This window comes from Euprymna scolopes, chromosome 1, assembly GCF_053919585.1.
Source record: "Euprymna scolopes isolate OS-2025 chromosome 1, ASM5391958v1, whole genome shotgun sequence".
Lineage (NCBI taxonomy): Eukaryota > Metazoa > Mollusca > Cephalopoda > Sepiida > Sepiolidae > Euprymna > Euprymna scolopes.
Window position 1 is genome coordinate 79,344,520 of NC_136482.1, and position 14,437 is coordinate 79,358,956.

Genomic DNA, 14,437 nt, shown 5'->3' on the forward strand with positions numbered 1-14,437 from the left:
AAAAATACAGGAATAATCGACAATGTTGTCTGTTTTTCTAAAAAAAAATATTTCTCTTTCATTCCCTGAACGAATGAGATAAATGAATAATAAAATAAAAATTCAACAATCTTTAAACTATTTTCAGTATTTCCGAGTCAGTTTAAATAAAGTTGTGTTGTTTTTTCTTTCATTTCTTCTAATAAAATAAAATAAAAACTAAACCTTTTATGTTATCCAAGTTTCATTGTCATCAAAATTTTAAGTGACGTCTGCTTGTATCCTTTTTTTTTTAATTTACCTTTAAAAATCTTTAAACTATTTTCAGTATTTCCTAGTAAGTTTAAATAAAGTTGTGTTGTTTTTTCTTTCATTTCTTCTAATAAAATAAAATAAAAACTAAACCTTTTATTTTATCCATTTTTTTATGGCTTCTTCTGATTGTCTCTGCCACTTTCACTATTATTTTCTTCTTTTAGTTTTAAGTATTATTCGACTTATTTACTTCCGATCTCACAGCAGCAGCAGCTCTAAGAGTAGTAGTTATAACTTGGAACTGACGAATTATATACCATATTAATAATAGTTCGATTTTCATCGGTTTTTAATTGTAATCGATAAATTCACCATTTTTTGCTATAAAATCATAAGGAGAGTTTAAAAAAATTAGTTATTAAAAAAAGTTCGGTTTTTTTATTATAAAAAAAACGATGATAATATGGACAAGACACGATCTCATTTTACTTTTATTTACTTCCGATCTCACAGCAGCAGCAGCTCTAAGAGTAGTAGTTATAATTAATAACTTTGACCCGACGAATTATATTACCATATTTATTAATAATAGTTCGATTTTCATCGGTTTTTAATTGTAATCGATAAATTCACCATTTTTTGCTGTAAAATCATAAGGAGAGTTTAAAAAAATTAGTTATTAAAAAAAAGTTCGGTTTTTAAAAAATATTTATATACAAAAAAAAGTTATGCAAAATAAAAAAAAAAGCGTTAGTCACTTATGTACTTACTCTCCTGTTTGTGAACCCATATATTTTGTTGTAACTTTTTTTCTAATGAACCAATTTTCGAAATATTTTTTTCAAAATGTAGCTAATGAGGTGTTCTATCCAACTATATGACCTGTTTGAAATTTGGTTGCGAACGGAATTAGTGGTGGGGGTTTGAATGTGTCTCGATTCATTCAATTTCGGACTTAAGCATATATTCAACCACTACCGTGGTTGAATGCTTCACTTATGAAGTTCCCGAAGCCATAGGAGTTAATACGTTTACTAGGTGGGAAGTGAGGCAACAATGCGATGATTGGTAACAATTGTCGAAATTTGGCAGATTCTTTTGTTTATTTATTATTCAACGATTAAACCTAAAGTTACATCATCTAAAATATAAATATAAATGAAGTGCTTACTAAATATATGAAATGATTTATAATACATATGCGTATATATATACATATAAATACATACAACACTTCTGTTAGGTAAAATTAAAATTAAACATGTTCTTTATTCCATGTTTCGATAAATGTTAAGATATAGAGAGGAAATATGAATAAGCTAATTTCAGTAAATCAAAGACAATTAATTTAACATTTTCTCAGAGATAAATGTAGCAATATTCAGACAATTGATGTATATAAATTAAAAAATGAATTTCACATATGTAAGAAGAAACAAGGAAAGCAGGTCAAAAAGCAAAGGGAAAGTTATTTGAAATAAATCGCTATGTATTCTAACAAAAACTAAAGTATATATATTTGCATATGTAAAAACTATCATATATATCTACTAGCAAAAGTACCCGTCGTTGACCGGATTCAAAAACAGCCAACAGAAAATGGACTCTGATTTATGAAACTATGATAGGTTATGAAAAGTAAGGGTTGTAAATTTTGGTTGAATTTGAGGGTATCAAAACCAAAGCAAAATATGATGAAAGTAAACCCCATAATTTATTATATCATACCTATACACACTGAAACACTTATCACAACATGCTGTGAATCTATATTAAAAAAACCTTGTTAAACTATGTGACATATTTCCATTCTATGGATGCTAGGTGCGAACGAACACCCCATAATTTTATTATACCATATTTCTTCAAACTGAAACATAATTATCAAAGTATACTTACGCAGATATATATGAAAAGTCTTTATTAAAGCGTGTGCCGATTTCCATTCTTTGGGGGCCAGGCGCGAACGCAGACCTCACAATTTTATTATACCATCCCTATTTAAGTTAAAACATACTTATCAAAGTATTATTATGTACATCTATATCAAAAACACCTGTAAACGTTTTTTTATTTTTTTTTATTTCTATACTTTGTGGACCAGGCGCGAACGCAGACCTCATAATTTTAATGGACCACCGTTCTCCCAGATCAAACATACACATTTCTGTGTCTCGATACATCTTCTAACATTATCTGTAGTCAGTTTTTTTTTAAATAGTCAACCATATAGGAGCCTATTCGTGACCAGACACACACATACACACGTGACCAGACACACACACATATATTCAGCTTTATATTATAGATTTACATATGTATGTATACATATGTAAATGTACGTGTGGTGTTTGCGACAAAACCATTATTGCGATCCTATCGAACGCATTTTCTGCCCTCCTCTCATCATATGAATGTTATTTATCAATTTAAATGTAGTTGCAGTGCCAACTACGTGGACAGAACATGCCTCAGGTTAGATGGTCGCGTCCAACAACACGTACCTGGTAAAATCCAGAATGGAATCGACCAACCAACGGACATTTTGAGCAATACACTATAATTATATATATATATATATATATATATACGCTATAACGGACCATTTTCTTAAAAACCCGCGATGTGCAATGAATTTCAGCAGTCACTCATTTTCTATCCTGAGTCACGCTCACTCGTTATTTCATTTGAAGATCTTGGAGACTATTCACGTCCAGTTAAGGAGACCTTCTCTCTGTAAGCAGAAGGATTGTCTTTTGGGTTTGGACGTGATTTGTCTCTAAGGAGTTTTCTCCTCATATCATAACGATAGATTTATTTTAGTTGTTTCTCTCATTTTTTTCTCTTCCTCCCGATAATTTTATTTTATTTTAGTCGCTCCCCACGTTTTAATTCGGTTCCCTGTAGTAATAAAAAAGAAAACTCTCAGTTTAGCTTTTTAAAAGTGAGGGCAGACCCTCTACTCCAGTATCTATTTTTTTCCCCATTAAATATTTTCCCTCCGTCCTTCTTTTTATCATGAATACAAAAAAAAACTGTTTTCCCTTTTCCATAGCCATAACATATATATGTATATATATATATATATATACATATGTTTACATATGTTTGTATGTACACATATATATACATATATATATATATATATATATATATATATATATTTATTTATTTACATACGTATGTATACATATATATGTATGGATATATATATATATACATATGTATGTATACATACATATATTTACATATGTATGTATGTATGCATACATATATATATTTACATATGTATGTATACATATGTATATATATATATATTATATATATTTACATAGGTATATACACATATATATATATATATATTGTTTCAGTCGAAGTTTACAAAATCAAGGAGTCGTTTCTTGATATCTATATGAGATAGATGATATTAAATTTCTCCTATACCTCTGAGTTAGTAAAACTCTTAAAACCTTAATTTGCTTGTCACTAATTGATCGTTAACCATGTTATAGTATGTTTTTATTGTAGTAACTGTCTACTCGGATACCAGAATTAGAATTTAACTAGTTTGATGGATTACCCAGTTTCGTGTTGTTAATAGATGTAGCAGCAATATTCCATGCATGGAGCATTTATACAAGGATCTTATTTGTGCTTCGAATACTTTGGTTGCTTTTAAGATTTAGTCAAGTTTTACTCAGGAGGTGACGCTCTTTTAGTGGTTAACGACACGGACTAATAACCTGTGTGATCTAAGTTCAAATCCAGTTCGTTGCACAAATATAACTTTCACTTAGGATGTTGGCAACGTGCACGTGGTCTCTCCTGTAAGTACCTGATATCTTTCTAGAAATACTTCCAACTGGAAAAATATCGGAGAAATTAATGACAACAATAAAATCTCCGGATTCATGCGCGATGATGATGATGATGATGATGATGATGATGATGATGATGATGATGATGAGGAAGAAGAAAAAGAAGAAGAAGAAAGTTTACTTTTAGGGAGAAGTATCTTATTACCAGATTGCATGGACTAACCACTTCTGTACAGAGAGACCTCACGCACTAAAATGCAGCATTAAGTAGACAACAAAGTTCTCTCCACTAGGCAACTAAGTTCTCTCCAGTAAGCATTCAAGTAATATCCAGTATTCATCATGTGCGTGTATGCGTGATTGTGCCCTCAAGTCAAGTTGTAGTTGTTTTTGAGAGATGCATGGCAATTGTCATAATAATGTCTCATTTGTAGAAATTATCATTTTTCTCTTTTATCGATTCTGCCATTATATTTCTTTCCTTTCAGACATAATAATTATAGCAAATTGATGACGCACGTAAAATAAGAAGGTTAGGCCTATAAATTCAGTGTATAAGTAGGTTCGTTGCATTTGGAATAACGCTTGTAATTCCAATCTCGCAACCTCTGCAAGACAAGACGAGTTTAAATGTTCCTCTTGCAATAAGAGTGTTTTGGATTATTTAACTGCCCAAGAATGTAAATCACACATAAACGGATTCTACATGTGAATGTGTTCCATGCTTGGCTTACTGCCCGATTAATATATACAGAAAACTGATTCTTCTTATCGTGTCCTGTTCATAATGCACGATTCAGATTTCAACATCTCAGATCATCTTTCTATGGCTTGCCGTAGGTGGAGCTTTTACTTACATTTCAATTTCTAAGAGAAGTAGCATTTTATTTTAGTTTTATCACAAACGGAGATAGTTAGGTACACTATACATGTATATATTCCTATTTATTTATCGTTTGCCATATGCATATGTTTACGGCATAATCGAGTTGACACCGGTTCTCGTCAGCTTACCGAAGTTAAGAAACGTTAAACCTTGTTAGTACCAGATGGGTGACCATTTGAGAATTCTAGGCGCTGTATGCGCTCTCCGCTTATCTCGGCATTTGTTTACAGTCGTCCTGTACATACACTTTACTTGCCACTGGCATTTAACAATGTCGGCTCAGGAGAGGTGTGGTTGGGGCTTGCGCAGCTACTGCCACAAACATTTCAGGCGCAGGTACCCCTACGGTCTGTAAAAGATTAAAGGAGCCCGTTATCTTTACATATATGCACGTTCAGGATTCGCTCTTAATCTTATCATTATGAATTTTGGAATATACCTGCGAAGCGTAAAGGATAGTAATACAGGATAGATTAATTATAATTTAGTTTATGCTTAAAGAGTATGATGAGCTTAATACATTTCTAGAAAATTCAAATATCACAGATTTTCCTAAAATGTTAATAATCTATTCAATTAATATCAATAAATATTAGCCAAGTTTCAGTCTGTATATATAAATTTATGAATTTGAAAAAGTTCGTTTCATCTATTCTTACTATATAAACATCAAAACCGGTTAGGCTTATTTCATATTAATGTTGTAACCTTATTATCAAATACAATGTATCCAAACTTCCTTCAAACAAATGATTATATTGGTCATTTCTATATTTATTTATTAAGTCATTAATAAATTATTTTTTTAATATACATATCTAATTTGTATTGCCATAATTTCTTCTATAGGGTCAATAGTTTTAGTGACACTGCTATTATTATAAGTATAAATAAAATCAATTATGGATGTTTTATGAAGAAAATACGGACATCGTTTTACAATTTCATTTCTAAAGGTGTTCATTTGTATAGAAATCTTTTGACAGTAGTAAAGCGACAAATATCGTTGTGATGCCAAGAAAAACACAAAAAATTCCGATATATTCGGAGCATCTTTAAATGGAGATTTTTAATGTTGTATCAGTCCTGTTAGCAGGAGAACGTCTTCCCCCATGAATTATTTTCTCTGTTTTTAAGGAGTTATTACATCTTCCTTTATTGTATTATCTTTTATTGCCGGTACGTAGTGTAGTATAGTGTATTTTTTATCAGATAACTGTCCTCATAATTACCTGCTCGTTTATAAAGGAAATATAGCATAATGTTCGTTCTTGATGATACAATGGTGATACAATGATATTATTTTTTCTTTTACACAGTGGTCACCACTTATCAAGGCCCAGAAGCCACTCAAGAATAAGGGTTATTGCAAGTACATTACGTTAGTGTGGAGATTTGATGAAGTGTTTACTTAAGGGGGCGGTTCATTAAGAATTTGTTAACGTTGGAATTGAAGACATCCAAGTTGTAGTCAGGTGAGAAGCAGGCAGACGGAACAGAGTTCGACAGGCGTGACGTTCGAAGAAATAAGCTTTGTTCATAGAATCCACATGGCGGAAATTTTTCACAATGGATTCAGCTAGACGGGTGTTTTTCGTGAAAGATTGGCGAGGGGGGACCAGAGATTGGAGTTCAGACGAGCACCTGCCATGGAAATAACGATAAAACAAAGATAGGCTCGCAACGTCTCTTCTGTGGGAGAGAGGTTGCAGGGTAGAGAAAAGGGCATCCCCCACTAAACCACGAAGTCTATTTTGTACTCTGTCAAGGCAGGATAGGCTGTTTTTAGCAGCTCCTGCCCAGATATTGCAGCAGTATTCCATCTTTGGATGTACTTGGCTTTTATATAGATAGAGAATTGCATCAGTAGTGAGATATCTTCTGGAGCGGTAGAAGGATCCCACCATATTTCCAGAGACCTTGGCAACAGACTTGATGTACGGGGTCCATTTCAGATCAGGAGTAAAGGTCAAACCCAGAAGCTTGTCAAAACACGGGGCCTCTCCCAGACGAGAGCCATCCATCCCAATTGATGCCAGATGGGGATCAAAGCGTTGATGATGTAAGGATAGGAGTTTGGTTTTAGATGCATTAAAGGTAACCAGCCACATCTTCCCCCACTAAACCACGCTGTCGAGATCAGAGGAGAGAGTATCAGAGAGAACTTTGTCATTTACAGCCTTTGATGTGTTGCCGTAGATGGTCGTGTCATCAGCATAGATGTCAACGAATAATTTAAGTATGTATCTAGGGAGGTCATTGATGTAGATCAGGAAGAGAGTTGGGCCCAGGATTGACCCCTGAGGGACTCCAGCATTAATACTGCAGGCCTCCGATTTTTGTCCATCGAGTCACTACTCTTATTAGCCTATCTGAGAGAAATGACTTAATGATCGAGAAAACATTTCCAGTTATACCGTAGCTGGAAATCTTGTGAAGTAGACCCTTATGCCATACCTTGTCGAAGGCCTTTGATATGTCAAGAGCAATTGCCCTAGAAAGGAAGCCTTTGTCAAGAGATTCACTAATCCTGTGAGATATAACCGTCAGAGCGGTAGATCTTGCAGAGCGCAAACCATATTGTGTGTCACTAAGAAGGTTGTTTCTGCTGAGGTGGTTGACTATTTCTCTATTTAATATGGATTCCAGCAACTTACTCATAACACACAGGAGACTTATTGGTCTGTAGTGAGAGGGAGATGACTTATCACCTGAATTCTTAAATACAGGGCAAACTGATGAGGTCTTCCAGGGAGTCGGAAAGCACTTCTCCTTAAGGCAGCGCTTAAACAGTTTCGTAAATATGGGAGCAAGTTCTGGTTGAAGCTTTTTTAACACTATAATTGGGATGCCGTCAGGGCCAGTTGCTTTACTGGAATTGTTCAGGTATGTGCGTTCATGATAATACAATCATCTCAGATTAGGAATAATATGTGATAAGAGGGAATGAATGTTGAAGAACATACATTTATTTACGAAATACAAGACATGGTATTGTTAGCATGTAAAATGGTCTACATATTTCAAAATAAGATGGACTTATCCAGACAAAATAAATACAGTTATAACTAAAGACTGTGGCAGTCGCTATCGTTATTGTTTTTATGACAAGACAAGATTCCGACCTCGATAATTAGTTCAGCAGAAACTGGGGCATTGATATTACCTTTTATCTGTAGAGATATGCCAGAAATAAATTCGGCTACTGGCGGCATTCATTTTGTATCCAACGGACACAGACCTGTCGAGGGTTTGTTTGTGACAATCAATCTAATAGAAAATCTGCTATTATGGTGGCTCTTTATCTCATTATCACGCATGGTTTAAGAACATAGAAAAATTATAATTGTGAAAATAAGATTTCTATAAGATTCGAAACAAAATAGATATAAGCTTCCAACATCTCTAGCGCCTGCTATTATCAACGTCGTTTATTTTCGGTGATTTAAGGGAACTAGAGTGTAAAGATTATTATGTCGTATACAACTTTTAACATGGATATCGACATATAGCATCTGTATATGTATTGTCGGAAGTACATTTGTGGCATAATAAATATCTAAAAAGTGAATCGTCTTTTGCTGATAAAGATACAACGTAATACGTTAACATTGTTTAAATGATGTAAACAAAGGGTTGCTGGAAGAATAAAAACAAAGAGTTGTTTAAAAAATGAAAACAAATAGTTGTCCTAAAATGTAAACAAGGAATAACTATGAAAATGTAAACGAAGAGTCGCTGGAAAAATGTAGAAAAGAGTGGTAAAAAATGTAAACAAAAGGTTGCTGCAAAAATGTAAACAAAGAGTTGCTACAAAAATGAAATGACGTAGTTGCTGCGAAATTGTAGAACAAAGTGTTTGGGGAAAACTGTAAGCCAAAGTTTACTGCCAAAATGTGAAGAAAAAGTTGCTGAAAAAAATGTAAACAAAAATTGCTGCAAATATGAAAAACAATAAGTTGCTTCAAAATTGTAAACTAAGAGTCGTTGTAAAAATGTAATTAATGATTTGCCTGAAAAAATTAAACAAAGATTTGCTGAAAAATTGTAAATAAGACTTTATTAAACAAGTAAAAAAATTGCAGTAAAAATCATAAAATACAATCAAATAATTTCTGTAAAATGTAAAAAATCCAAGCTGCAATATGGTACAAAAAAATGCTAAAACAATAAGATTATTTACATTTTGCTATAACAGAGTTACTGTAAGCATTTAAACTACGCGTTTCTGTAAAATTCAAAGAGAGTTTCTGCAAAAATGTAAACAAAGATGTGATGAAAATATGTAAAAAAAGCTAACTTGGTGTAAAAAACAGTTATTGCCAACTAAGAATTCTAAGACAGAATTCAAACTAGTAATTAATGAAAAAAATACAAGAAAGGAGTTGCTGTAAAAATGTAAATGAGTAGTTGCTGCGAAAATATAAACAATAAGTTGCAGTAAAGATATAAACAAACAATTGCTTCAACACTGTATATAAATAGTTTCTTCGAAAATGTAAAGAAAAGGGTGCCTGAAATATGTAAATAAAGCGTTGCTATTAAAATGTAAACAAAACTTTTTTCCAAAATGTAAACAAAGATTTCTGCTATGTAAACGTAAAACAGAATTTCTACAAAAATGTGAATAAAGAAATGCCTATAAGTATGGCAAACCACTTATAAGTAATGGCTGTAAGTTTGTTTTTTCTTTTCAAAAATAAACAATTATAAACAGAACGACTCACAAAAATTGTGCTAATCCCGTGCTAAGGGTCACAAATGAAAGAAACCACAAGTAGTGTAAAGTGTATAAAATATAATATGTATTTATCATAAAGAATACAGGAGCCACTAAAGTGGTATGAGAGGAACGTGTTTGTAGCATGCGGTTAAACATGGTATGAATGTCTCCATTTTATCACTGAAACCAGTGGTATTCATAGTGTAAAATGTTTTTGACTCCTAATGGGGGTATATGACGAATGGATTTGCTAATGATTTTTATAATCACCGGCTGTGCTAAACAACTAATGAAAACATTTCAAAATTATTCTAAAAATTGCCGAATTTTGGATTCAATCAGTTAGCCGTTAACTACGCCACGGACCGCATTTGATTCTTGGCCGCCATCTTGGTTACTGCCAATTACTGATCTGAACTACGCCGCCATCTTTGTTCAACATAATGTCTCAAAACTTAACAAAACCCTCAAAGGACTTCCAGCCGATTTTAAACCATTTACAACTGTTATAACTCAGAAAGACAACCCCATAAATTTCAACGAATATAAAGTGGCATTGTGCAGTTACGAAGAGACTAATCGTATGCTCGTGGACAATAATAACTCCAGGAATATTATGAAGTTCAAAAATGCTTCTCGAAAGCAGACACCACCAAATTAACCAACTAATACCAAACTAATGTTTCCCGTTTTTTGTTTATAAAAAGTCACTTGTTAAAACCTTTTCTTTATAAATTTTCTATTTGTCAAATAATTCTTTTTTTGTGTGTCTTTTTTTGGCAAACATTTGGTAAAAACATGTATATTTGTGAATTTTTGTGCATATGGTTATATGCAAATAGAAATTTGTATGTTTATATATACTTGAAAAGTGTTTATTTTTATATGTATAAAAAATCTCAATGTGATTAAAAAATGGCTTCTTTTGCACACGTTATACCAATATATTAATAATTATTTTTGACCAATGAGAATAAAGACAAATTCACCACCCACTCACCCCAAAAAAATAATCATCTTATTGGGTTTTTTATTTGTTCATTTATTAGTTTATTTTTTATTTATTTATTTTTCTTTCCTTTTCTCAAGTCAAACCAAAATTGAATCCGAAAGGATTTTTCCATGATATCAAAAAAAGGGGGTGTGTAAAATGTTTTTGACTCCTAATGGGGATATGTGACGAATGGATTCGCCAATCATTTTTATAATCACCGGCTGTTCAAACAACTAATGAAAACCTTTCAAAATAACTATAAAAATTGTCGAATTTTGGATTTAATCAGTTCGCCGTTCACTACGCCACGGACCGCATTTGATTCTTGGCCGCCATCTTGGTTACTGCCAATTACTGATCTGAACTACGCCGCCATCTTTGTTCACCATAATGTCTCAAAACTTAACACATAGGACGTTGATTCCACTTAGTTCTGAAATAGGGGTGATTTGTACCCTACAATAGTCCCCTCCCGAGCTTTTCATTCCCCTGAGATAATCGTATAGCTCTTTTTCCTGGGGTTGATCTCTATCGGGTCGGTCATTTTCCTTTTTCTGGAGGACCGGCATTGCTTGTCTGCTTGTGGTGTTACCAAGTCGAACGTGTCATATATCTGGTCCATTATCTCTTCTTGTTCAGCAGAAGGTTGTCTTTCGTCATCTGTGATACGTTTCCGAATTTGGTTTAAATGTTTTCTTGTGAGTAAATCTTGACCTTCGATAATGTATACCATCCACCTGATCCTTTTCTGGACCTTTCCTAGTTCCCACATCGTACTATTATTTTTGTGTACCTGGAAAAATATCCTTTCACCAGGTAAATACCTCTTTAAAGAACTATATTATTTGGCGGTTTCACCTGTTTTGGCAAAAGTTGTTCGAAGACCGGCCTAATTTTTCTCGCAAACATTAACCCTGCCGGCGACATCTTGGATGGAGTGTTTTCATGTGGAGTAATTCAGTAAACTTGTTAAAACTGTTGTAGCGCCTTTTTGGGGGGGCGTTCCTTTAGCCTTCTTCAGGGTTCTTTTCAGCGTATCTACAAACCTCTCTGCCTGACTGTTCAATCGGGAATGATAGGTTGGTGTCATTATGTGGTTAACCTGGAAATCTTCACAGAAGCTTTTAAAATCTGTTGAAGTGAATTGTGTGCCATTGCCTGACACTAGACAATACACCACAACAAACCTAGCGAACAATTCGTGAAGAGCAATTATTGTAAAATCCGTCGTTGGATTTTTACATCGAAATACCTCAGGCCATTTTGATAAAAAATTGTCTACCACTATTAAATAATAATTTCCATCTAGTGGGCCTGCGTAATCTACGTGTATTCTTTGCCATGGATGGCCCGCTTTAGGCCATGGGCTAAATTGTAGTGAGCGCTTTTGCAGCCAATGTGTATCCCTTACACGACTTTACCATGCCTTCTATATCAGTGGTCATACTTTTCCAGTAAATGTAGGACCTCATGAGGTTCTTCATTCAAACAACCCCAAGGTGCCCCGTGTGAAAATCCTTTAGAATTTTCTTTTGTGGTGTAGTTGGGATTACTACTCTTTCTCAGCACAACATTACCTCATTGCACATAGAATATGTTTCTGCCGCCGATTCATCTGATTGAATTTTTTGTTTCGTTTCTTTGATGAAACTATCTTCTTCAGCCTCCCTTATTATACCTTCCAAAGTGACTGGTAGTTCTTTGACAGTATTACATAGTATTTATGTATAGTCCTTTTCACTTTGTAGTGACGTTATTACTGTGTCTTCCAGTGGTTCCCTTGATTTCGGGATTAATCGCGATAATCCGTGTGTGTGACTTAACTTCGCAGATGTAAGAAATTCCATACTGAAATCGTAATTCAGTAGAATGGTCCCCCATCTTTGCACTCTGTTGGATGTGTAAGTTGGCAGACCTTTTTTAGAGCCAAAAATGGTTATAAGCGGTTTATGGTCAGTTTGTAATTTAAATTAAAGACCGTGTAAAAATCAGTGGAATATTGTAACACCGAATATGATCCCCAGTGCTTCCTTTTTCGATTTGGGAGTAATTATTCTCGGCAGAAAGTAAAGTTCTTGACGCATGGGCGATCGGCTTAGTGGATCGATCTGGCATCTTGTGTAGAATGCACGTCCCGATCCCATGAGAACTTGCGTCAGTTGTGACGATAATCTCTTGTTTCGGATTGAAATGAGTCAGAGATATATCTGACGTTAATACGTCTTTTTAATTACTTAAACGCTGCCTGGCACTCAGGCGTATGTTCTTAATGAACGTTTGATAATAGTTCGCGAGCCATAAAAAAACTCTGCAATGTAGTTACATTATGAGGTTCTGACATGTCTTTTATAGCTGTGGACCTGTCTGGATCGGGTTTCCTCCCGTCCTTATCTATGATATGACCCAGGTATTTAATTCGTTCCAAAAAAATCGCATTTTGCTTCGTTCAATGTGAAGTCGTATTCTTTTATTCTGTCAAACACTTGAAATACATGATCTCTATGTTGTTCAGCATTTTGACTACGCATAAGAATATCATCCAGATAGCCTATTGCAAAATCCAAACCGCTTAGCAAAGTATCAATTACCTGTGGGAAAATTGCAGGTGCTACTTTTATACCAAATGCTAATCTATTGAATTTATAAAGTCCCTTGCGCGTTGATATACACAAAAGTATCGAGCTATCTTCCTCTACTGGTATTTGTAGGTACGCCTCGCTTAAGTCTATTTTGGAAAAATATTGTGCGCCATTTAACTTAGCGAATATTTCGTCTGGGTTTGGTAGCAGGTAGTAAAGTCCGCGCATACCCTAATCTCTTCAGATTTTTTTTTCACATATATGGCGGGGGCTGCCAACACACTATAGTTAGTAAGGATTAAAATCTCAGCGTTAACTAGTCTTTCCAATTCATTTTAAATTTTTCCCTCGGAACGAACGGTATGCTTCCTGGCTTGTTGAATATCGGTTTTGCTTCGTCCAGCAATTCGAATCTCGCCTTTATTTTTGTGCAGCATCCACGCTTTTCGGAGAAAACACTTGGGAAGGATTTTTTTTAGATCTTCTTTGAGTTTGTCGGCTTCGGCCGTTAGGTTTTCGACTTTGTGACAAAAACCACTCACTGGCGAGTCCCATAATTCAAAGTCCTGAACCAATCGGTCCTGAATAAGTTCGTTGCGTCCCTTAGAACGAAAACTTTTAGCTTTTTTTCCGTTCTTTTTAGTGACACATTAATAACTACCCCACTCTCCAAATTTATTTTTTCACCAGTTACCGATCTTACGATTTTTTGTCTTTGTCATCGCGGGCTTTCCTATTCGTTTCCACGTGTGAAAATTTATAATTGATAAATCCGACCCTGAATCGAGCTACAGTTTTATTTCTTTATTTCTGATTCTCACTGTAACATATTCCCTTATGTTCTCTGTTGGTGAAGGATCGATTTTTGCTGTTTTACGTAACTTTTTGTTGCTATTTTTGCTCTGCAATATGAGGTCTTGTGCTCTGCTTGCTTGCATAGGTCACATATTATTATTATTTTTTTTTTTTACATTTTCACCCCAAACAAGGCACATTGCCACTTTGTTGTAGGGGCTACTATCGGGGACATAAGCATCAGGGGTACTGTGCAGGAAGTTGGGCAGCAAGATGTCGGTTTGCATTGCACTTGAACTTGTCAGAGCAGTCTGGGAAGCAGGGACCTGGAAGGGAATTCCAAAGTCTAGCCGTTCTGGGGAAGAAACTACTGGAGTAGAAGGCTCTCTTGCATCTAGGGATCTCTAC